The sequence below is a fragment of the Gobio gobio genome (assembly GCF_949357685.1).
Source record: "Gobio gobio genome assembly, chromosome: 21".
NCBI classification, from domain to species: domain Eukaryota; kingdom Metazoa; phylum Chordata; class Actinopteri; order Cypriniformes; family Gobionidae; genus Gobio; species Gobio gobio.
In genome coordinates this window covers 38,051,950-38,062,879 of record NC_137117.1, presented here as the reverse complement: position 1 = coordinate 38,062,879, position 10,930 = coordinate 38,051,950, and positions in this window count along the sequence as shown.

The window sequence follows — 10,930 nt, the reverse complement described above, 5'->3', positions numbered from 1 at the left end:
ATTTTTGATGAAAAGATTTCAGGATCTTTCTCCATATAATGGAAGTCAATAGCCTCCAAACGGTTCAAGGTCCAAATGAGAGGTTCAGTACAGCTTCAAAGGGGCTTTAAACCACATCCAACGGTACCAGACGATCAATAAGGGTCTTATCTAGCGAAACGATCGGTCATTTTAAAAAAAATAAATTAAGTTTAAGTTTATTTGAAAGTGAACTGATCCTTTAAGTTTAGTTTTCATCTCTGTTTTTTGTGTTTATTTAAAATAAGACAAATCTGATATTATTTGACTCTTATATCTGTTATTTAAGAGTTGAGATTGTTCTTTAATGCTGATCTAACAGCAGAAGACAGGAGCCGCGATTTAAATCCCAGTTGCGCAGATGGGTTGCGTTGTAACACTGCGTTACAATGAGCCCCTATTAGAAATATGCCATATTCTATACTTTAATGAATTCTTTTGAGAAACCATAAAAAAGGATGGATAATGACTGAGAGTTAATGTTTAGAAATTATTAATTATTATGTTTTATTATGTTCGATGTGTTTGTAGTCAAACTCAAAAATGCTTATATTTTTAATGATTAAAAAATGCCATTATTTCATTTTAAAAAGTTAATAATTGTATTTTGTTGACAAAATATTTTAGTTTGTCTTGTATATTTTTTTGATTATATCAGGTGACATTTTAAGCTGTTATTTGGTCATGTTACATTGTGCCCCACCACATGTTACAATGTACCCCATCTATGGGACATGTTGTCACATTTCACTTCCATTCTTTCGGAGTAAATCAAGAAAAAAGTATACACTGTATTAATGAAACAAAACCACACAATTGTACCAGACATGTGTGCAATTAATGTGGGAGACAATAAATACTCTGAACCCCAAGAGGATTTACACAAACTGAGAAAGTCAAAAAGCATTAGGTTGTGCCCCGCTCTCAGTCTATCTTTATTTCTCAAAGAATAGCACGCATATTGATCCGCATCAACTCCATTGCGATCGGCTACTTTAAATCTCTTCAATTAAGTTTTTAGTCCAAAAGAGCGCACATTTAGAGAAATCTTGATAAATTCTCATATGTTCACCTTTACAGAGAATGATCGTTTCTATAAATTTGTTCACTAAATGATGTGCTCTCAAGAGTTTTTGAGCGCTCTCTCCACCACTATCACCATATAGGAATAGGCATACGTCAACAAAAAAAAGGAAACACAAAAAAAACATTTAGCCTAGGCCTAACAAGTTTCCGTTTTATAGTTATAACACGAGCCTATGTGAGTTATCACACCAGCAAAAGTGCTGTTTTTCCGAACAACTGCACAATCGCAAATGTGACATTATACAACAGTTCAATAAAGTTCCTGAGTAGGCTAACTTTAAAGGTGAACTATGTAGGATTTTTGCAGTAAAATATCCAGAAACCACTAGGCCAGTGTTATATATGTTGTTCAGTTGAGAACTTAGAATATCCCAAATGTTTTCAACTATTTGTAAATCGTGAGAAAATTGCTATTTTAACCAAGGAACCGGGACGTGTGAGCTATGCGTGTGAGGGAGTCGCCTGTCGATTGCTTCATATCTGCGTCACCCTCGGTTTCTGGTTTTATTCAGTGAAACACTTTACTCTCACTGCAGTGTGAACAAGTGTCATAGCAGCCGCCGAGCGAACGTCATAACTTCCTTTTCAACACACTCAGATATATCTAATACGATAAACAGAGTTGCGTTACCTCAAACTCATGACTGGAAAAGAGGAAGTGGCGCCGGCAACCGTGTCATAATAAAAGTCCCGCCGGCGTCTATGCCATAATAACAGTCCCGCTCTTCAATCGCTCCTGCGGCCTTGCTCAGCTCCACAACTCTCGGTCCTGCTCTGCTTCACTACAGTAACGTTAATAATCGCATCCATGAACATGATTTCTGCTCGAGTCCTATCCTGACTGTTTCCCACCAGCTGTGAGGTGAAGACCACATGTCCCGAGATTCTGCGCTCAAACGTGCCGTCATCAAACTACGCCTTTGTTTTGAACAGGTGACCTCTAGTGGACGGAAAAGTTACATAGTGTAGCTTTAAGAGATAGGCTACATCCTGTTTTTGCTCCGTCCAAGAAAACAGAACAAACAGCAGAACCGCTGCGTCCGAGCGTCCGAGTTTTGTTCCTCAATATATCTGCATTTTTGACAGAATCAGAGTAAATGATTCAAGTAGGCTACCCACAGTCGTTTAGTTTAAACGAATTAGGATTTTTGAAAGACTCGTTTGAATAAAGGATTAACGCTCTCATTAAGATAGAGACAAGCTGCCACCTACTGGCGGTGTTAGTTTCACAGTTAAAGTAGACGTTTCAATTTTTCAATCATTTCATATTTCTACATAAAAATTTATATTTTTTTTAAACATAAATCTCTTAACATAATTTATGCAATTATAATTTGCTGTTTAAATCCACATGCCGTGTTTAAAAAGCCTGTGTCAATCAAAAAATGTACATTATTGATACCGACATTTATTTGGTCAGAATAGCCATACACCTGTCTGGCTATTAGAGGACAGATAGCTATGACAATGATTTTAAAAATGCAGTTTTCTCTTGAATTTATTATTAGAGTTTTGATCTTCTCTCAACCGAGTGAGCACATCCTGCATTATATTGTATTATAATGACGTTGTAATATTAGCCTACCACCAAACTTTGACTAAAGGCATGTTGCATATTACTTATTCTAGGAAACTGAAAGCATTTATATTATATTAATAGGCTATAATAAAAATTATATTATTCATAAGAATTTAAGTTAATAAAAACATCTAAAACAAAGAATAAAGCTATTATTTACATTTGTATGATGACAACTGTCAATGCGTGAACATGTTTAGGCTATTTCAATAGATTTTTTCAGTCAGCGAAGCCAAATAATTGGGTGACAAATAGCATGCATATAGACTATTAATTTTACAGGCTAACAAATACAGTGTTGGGAAAACTCTTATTTTGAAAAAACAATGAATGCGTATCCTGCCAATCAGATTTCCGTGCAAAAACATAAAAAAAACGAAAAAAGGAGTTGTTTTCTCATTTTCATATGTGAAAGCAAAAACAAATGAACGAACGATACCTGGGTCCAACTTAAACTCCATTGGCTCGGCAAAGCATTGGCTGTGTATTCAAATCAAAACATAGCTGAGTGTGTGTGTGAAGACGCGCTTGGCGTCACAGAGCCCGTGATGTCACAGAGCAGCTTTAGAACCTTCAGTTCAGTTCAGAAGTTCAGAACCCGAGCCACACAACGACTGCCAGTTTTATAGCGAACACTGCGAGCCACACAACGACTGCCAGTTTTATAGCGAACACTGCGAGCCACACAACGACTGCCAGTTTTAAAGCGAACACTGCGAGCCACACAACGACTGCCAGTTTTATAGCGAACACTGCGAGCCACACAACGACTGCCAGTTTTAAAGCGAACACTGCGAGCCACACAACGACTGCCAGTTTTAAAGCGAACACTGCGAGCCACACAACGACTGCCAGTTTTAAAGCGAACACTGCGAGCCACACAACGACTGCCAGTTTTAAAGCGAACACTGCGAGCCACACAACGACTGCCAGTTTTAAAGCGAACACTGCGAGCCACACAACGACTGCCAGTTTTAAAGCGAACACTGGAGCTAGAGTAGATAACAGTAGATAACGTTAACACTTTGACAGCTGGAGAAAAGACTTCCGACCCGTCAGGACCAAAGCAAGAAACTATACTGCTACAGTAGCAACAATGCAGAACAGCCCAACAGGTAAATAGCCCACATTTTGTGTATTCATGTTTTATGGGGTCTTTCCACAGACATAGAAATGTTTTTTATACTGTACAAATTGTATATTCTCTCCCCTCACACTAAACCTACCCTCACACACAACTTTCTGCATTTTTACATTGTTAAAAAAACACCACTTAGTATGATTTATAAAAAATGTCCACACAAGGACAAGGATTGCAGATATTGCCATCTTTGTGTTTGTCCTCATAATGTAGGGTTTAGCAGGACACACACTTGGGCTGTCAAATAAAAATTCGAATTTTGAATATTCGTCGAATTTACAAAAAAAATCGAATTTTTGGCAGCGTTTTACATCCACATATTGCGCAGCTGGCAAAGACATACTTGATCATACCTCAGCCAAAAACGCTCCGCACTCGCTGCAGGTCAAGTTGGATTGTTTCTGAATGTCCGTTTGCTGTTTTGTGTCCACATGATGTTGTCTGTTGAAGCGTGTTTTCTCAGGTCACTGATGCACTTGCAGTTTTATCCACTTTTGTTACCTAATTTTCCTTACATGCTCATTAACGAAATTATATTTCATTTAATAACAATTGTTTGAAAAGTTAATGTACTTTAAAAAGTGAATGTCATTTAATTTCAATAAAAGACGCAATGATTGATTTGGTTTGCATTTGCTTGTTGCGCCCTCTTGTGGGCATAGGAGACAAAACAGTACTTTTCCCCTCTAAAATTAAGTATTGCCTTTAGAATTCGAATATAATTCAAATTTTGATAATATTTAAGAAAGCATTTCGAATTTAGCTTTTCAGCCATTTTGACAGCTTTAACACACACACACACACACACATACTTGTGGCCAAAAAGATGTGAAAATTCACATCTCCACTCTTTATTCAAATGTTATATATATATATATATATATATATATATATATATATATATATATATATATATATATATATATATATATATATATATATATATATATATATATATATATAATTTATTATTTTTTTTTTTTGTAAACTGAGAAGAAACAACTTTTAAAAACAAGAATATTGTGATCAAACTACATTTTGTAAGTCACAAGTTATAATAAAAATGACATCAGATCAGAGCTGTCAATGGAGGGACAAAAATCTCAGGTTTCATCAAAAATATCTTTGTGTTCTGAAGATGAACGGTAGTCTTACAGGTTTGGAATGACATGAGGGAGAGTAATTAATGACAGAATTTTATTTTTTGGGTGAACTTACCATTTAATAGAAGCTCAAACAACATATTTTGGATGCATAATGTTGATTATGGCATTTTATTTTAATCCTTTGAAAAAAAAATCTGAGTTACAGTTTTAACATGAGTCAAGATTATGACTACTCAGAATATGAACAGTAAAAAAAAACCTGTTATTTGCAGTTATTTTGTGATGCTATGTAATTTTTAAAAGACTGAAAATGTTATTTTACCAGTAAAAGCCTTGCAATGCCTTGCTGCCAGTTTTAATATTTACTTGCAACGCCCTTGACTTGGTATTTATTCATTTGTAAATATATATTCAGATAATGTTCGTCCTAATGCATTTAATACAGTTTAGTGTTAAAATTGTTCTTTAAAGCATTTTCAATGTTAAACATAATCTTGGATTTTGGGGTAGCCTTTTCTTTTTCAGCAGCAATTAATTCCCCTGGTAATGTGTTGTAATGTCATTTTTATGTTCCTTTTGCCTTCCAACAATTATGTCTGAGGGAAAAGACATTTTAGGCCTTTATTACACTGTAAAAAAATTTTTTTCGGAAAAACTGATCATTACATATTGGCCCAATAAATGACTTCCAAATAATTATCCCCATGCAAAAAGATGCATTGTACTAATCATAGCTTAAGAGAGCTGGTCGATAGGAATTAAATTCAGCTTAGCACAGCGTTCGTGGCTCGACTTGTCGAGACTGTTTTCCAAGATGGCTCCTGTCTGTATACACGTAATGTACTGTCTTTATAAAGTCTCTTCTTATTAAACTGTTTGTGCACTTACAAAGTTCTCAATGCTTCGGTTTGCATGTAGGGACCCTCATTATGCTACCGTGTTAGTGTGAGGCTATTTTGAGCCTTGTTAGTGGTATTAACTAGCGATTTAATTCTACTTATTCTGTGCCCCATATACTAGCGTTATAAGCTAATCTGTGAAAATATAATGAAATAACCACCTTAATGTGTAATGTTGACATTTTTTTTATTTTGACATGAAAGCTTACATGTTAAGGGAGCAAACTGGCCCAAAATCTCAAAATTGACCACTGCATGAAAAAACGATGTTTTCACCTGCCGTGTCTCGCCTTAAAATAAAAAGTAAATGCTTGAAAAATTACTTCACTTGCCTAAAATTGCCTAAATGTCTTTTTATGGTGATGTTTCTTAACTGTAAAGATTTGTTCTGACCAGAAATGAGGTTATATTTTGCTAGTGTTGGCTAGCTACTTCATCATATCTTGTAGCAAAAAAAGTCAAGTTTAAATACACAGTTTATAATCCCTTTGATTGACTGAAATTACATTTAGTGTCTGGAAAATTTAAGAAATATGAACTCTTACCAGATGAAAACGAATCAAACAGAAGAGCTAATACATCACTTCTGGACATCTGTCTTCCCATGTTTTCTGCCATTTTGTTTGTATCAAAACTGCCTAAGTCAAAGAGATGACTTAGGCAGATAATGTTTTTGGATTCTAATAAGTGTTGTGATTGGCTAAGGACATAGGCAGAAAGGCAGGATGATGCAGCAGTGGTAGGACAGTAAAGTTAGGCAGATATCTCAATTGGGCCAAAAAATGACTTAGGCAATTATGCTATGAGGCTAACGATATGTATTATATAATGTTAAAGATTTTGTAAGAATATTGCATGATTGTGCTTTGGAGTCAGTTGTTTTATGTGTGATAACTCAATGAAACATGCCAAATTGTGTGGACATAATTTTTGGCCAGGCTGTTATACAAGGAAATTATGACACATAAAACACAAAAAACAACAACAAAAAAACAAGAGAGAACCAACAAAATATGAATAACTGATTATGTTGTAATCAATGTAGGCCTATGCTTTTTTTCTGTGAGCTATTCATTTTGTACATAGTTAAATAAAACCTGTAGGTTTTTGCCAGATAAATGCCTTAACCACGTTTAGTGTTGTTAAATCATATTTAAAAAGTCTAAAATATTTTCCTCATATTTTGATGGTTTTATCGAACTTGTAGGATAATTAAAAATAAACATTTTCTTCTCTGGACATCACTTTTGGCCACTACTGTATTATTATTATTATATTGTATAGTGTTGCATTTTTTATTTAATTTTTAATTCCACTCTATATTAGTTAAGTTTTGTTGTGGCATTTAATTTTTCATGTCAAATGTTTAAATAATTAGTTCAGTTTAAAGAAAACCAGTTTAGTAACCAGAATATTTTTTTACATTTTTTTTTTACCAGCAAAAAGCAAGAAGAATCGCCTTTGGGCATTCTTCGAAAGTCTGGCTGTGAAAATGGGACACAAAGTGTCTCCTCTTCAGCCTGTGTCCGACACAGATTTAGCCGATCCCAAGCCGGGTCCATCTGGCCTTGAGCCAACGAACTGTGATGCAAATCCAGCTGAAGGTGGGTCTACTGTCCTTTTCATTTTGTACTGTACTGTTTTTTACACTTGAAAATGTTTATTCTTGGGGTCAAGCCTGAGTATTTGACATCTAATATCTGGGGGTCATTTCTAACTCTCCTATTTCTGTTTGGGGTTTTAGAGAAACAAACAAAAATGAAGAAGAAGAAGAAGAAAGGCGTCCGTAAATTCTTCAAAAGATTGTGGCGCTTTGGAAAAGATCCAGCCGTCCCTGAGCCAATGGCTCTGCAGGATCCGACTGAAGATCCAGCCGTCCCTGAGCCAATGGCTCTGCAGGATCCGACTGAAGATCCAGCCGTCCCTGAGCCAATGGCTCTGCAGGATCCGACTGAAGATCCAGCCGTCCCTGAGCCAATGGCTCTGCAGGATCCGACTGAAGATCCAGCCGTCCCTGAGCCAATGGCTCTGCAGGATCCGACTGAAGATCCAGCCGTCCCTGAGCCAATGGCTCTGCAGGATTCAACTGATCCTCCAGAAGATCCGCAGCCTGGTTCATCCGTCCATGATCGAGATCCGGCTGCTTCGATGATAACCCCTGACGTAGGACCATGTGGTCAGCAGGATCCAGCTGATCCTCTTCCAGGACCATCTGGTTCTGTGCCAATATTTCGAAAATTTCCTGGTGCTTCCAAGCATAGACGTATTAGCGATCAAACATGGTTTAGAACAACCTCTTCCCCGGGTCCATCTAACTGTGAGTCTTATTCTATTTGTCCGCCTTTTCTTGTTCCTCCACTTATTGTTTCACACCGGTGTCTAGTCACCCTAGTAAATCTGTGTATTCATATTATAATCCAAAACTTATGTGTCATCCTGATGAATTGAGTAGTATTTTTTTTTCTGATTCCCTACTTAAAGAAATTTGATTAGTAAGAAACTGATTCTCCTGCTGTTTTACTTTGCTCTTAACCTATGAATCTCATATATTAACATGGTACATTTTTGCAGTTAAATTTCCCTGGGCTTATGAATTGGGAGAGGAGATTGGAGAAGGAGGCTTCGGCACAGTCTACGAGGGGATTGCGATTAGTAGACGCGAGCAGGTAAAATCAATCTAGCTGTATTCACCAAATGTAGAGATCAGTGCTTTGACCAAAACAGTTTGTGATGATGCCTTTGTTCTTTTTCAGGTCGCCATCAAATTTATCAATAAACGACCCGTAGACGACCGGTATATTTCAATTGTAAGTTGTCAAAACATAATGCATATATTTAAATACAAATACTTGATATTAAATACAATTGTGATATTGGAAGTCGGCTAACCTTTTGTTTTACTCTTTTCTCCAGCCTGGGTGTCCCAAGCCACTGTTCGCAGAAGTGGCTGTAAACCTGCTGCTGAATCAGCCTCCAGTCAGCCCCTACATTGTGCACATGCTGGACTGGTTTGAAGAGGAAGATCGGTACATCCTCATCCTGGAGCATCCGCAGCCCTGCGAGGACTTGCTGAGCTACGTTGATAGCAACGCACTGCAATTGAATGAGTCAATGGCAAGTGACCTGATGTACCAAGCAGTGCTCGGAGCCAAGCACTGTTTTGACAGGGGCGTCTTCCACCGGGACATTAAGTTAAGTAACTTTCTGATCAACACAGCGACAAACCAAGTCAAAATGATCGACTTTGGCTGCGATGACCTCATCAAAAGTTCTTACCTCGGTGAATTTAAAGGTGTGTTAGCATTGCGATACGCCCCAATGATGTGTCCTGTGTGTGTAGGATTTAATAGTAGCGAAGAAGGACAACCTTAACCTGAATATCTCTCGCTTTTTATGAACAGGAGGATGTCCCCCACCTGAGTACTTCAACAACTGCTTAAGATATGAGGCAGGGCCAGCAACAGTCTGGGCTCTGGGCGTTATGATGTACAAAATGATATGTGAACGTCGTCCCTTCAATAATTTAGACGAAATGAAGCGTGGCACCCTGACGTTTAACTCCAGTGTATCCAGAGGTGAGAGAACAGTTATTACCAATAACACAATGACTATAACATTTTAAACACATAAAGCATCAGTACAATCCTTCACGCAATACATGCTAGTTTTATACATGACAACGTTATTAGCATGTCAAGTGGACATAAAGAACAGAACATGACTAACCAGCGTTCTTGTGAAAACTTGTACAGAATGCCAGGATTTGATAAGCCGGTGCCTGAATCCTGACCCAACCAAGAGAGCAACTATAAAGGAGATCTTACAGCATGAATGGTTTCAGCGGGGAAAAATGTCACGAGTAGCTCAGGAGTCGGGTAGTGTACCGTAGGCTCTTTGTGTGTCTTCATCCAGCAGATGCCCCGAATCAGCGCTGAACATTTAGTGCACAAAACTGAGGAAAACTTCTGATATATAGGAGCACCCCCCACCCCCCATATAAATGTCCTCATATTTCATGTTTACGTCATAATAGCAGTGTATTACTTGTGTCATTATACATATTTGTGTCCTCATACATCACAAAAACAAACACACACACACACACACACACACACACACACACACACACACACACACACACGCGCGCGCGCGTGCCCAAACACACACACACACACTCCATATTGTTTTAACCCCTTACTTTCTAATTTCATTTTTACAATAATATCGCACCTAGGTGCCATACCTCAATAAAACCCAATTATTGTTATTAAAAATATTAAATTAATAAAGAAATATCTCAACTATTGCAATAGTACATATAATTGTAGTCTAAAATTTTATTTTATTTTACAGAAAAACAGTAAAATTACAATATTGGGATTAAAATATCTAAAAACCACTAGAACAATGTTATGTATTTTGTTGACTTGTGTACTTACATTATCCCAGATGTTTCTAAGAATGTTCAAATGTTTAACCAGGACACGGACCGTGTCTTTGTGTCGCCTATCAGTGACATCATACTACACGTAAACGCTTCTGACTGGCCATTGTGCTCACGTGTTCATCAAATATGTCTGTGATTGGCTACAATGACCAGCGCTTCAAAAGCATGTTCAATGTTTCACATCAATGACGCTTTCACAGAGCGCATACACAGATACACACGGGAGCGTTTGAATACAGGCGCCTATCAGCCTACCGGTCCGCTGGTCGACTCCTGCTTGTGCTTTCAAAACACTTTCAAACACTTCCGTTTCATTGTAGCCAATCACAGACACATCCGATGAGTGCGTGAGCACAATGGCCAGTCAGAGGTGTTTACGATTCCAGCTCAACAGCGCTCAAAGAGCCACATTTGACAAATTTCAGTACCGAATTGGTAGCGGTACTTTTGACAGCACTACTTCCCATAACACCTGTTGTACTCGTTGCATCATAAAAAGAATGGCGTCTACGCTAATGTTAGTCTGTCTGTTTATCCCGAGGTTTACTGTAGTCAGCCGGATCCGGGCAGTATCCAGATAAGAGGGTGGACCTGTGCCTAGACACGACCAGCACATCCCTGAAGTGTCAGCAGATCCAGTGTCCACTAGACTCT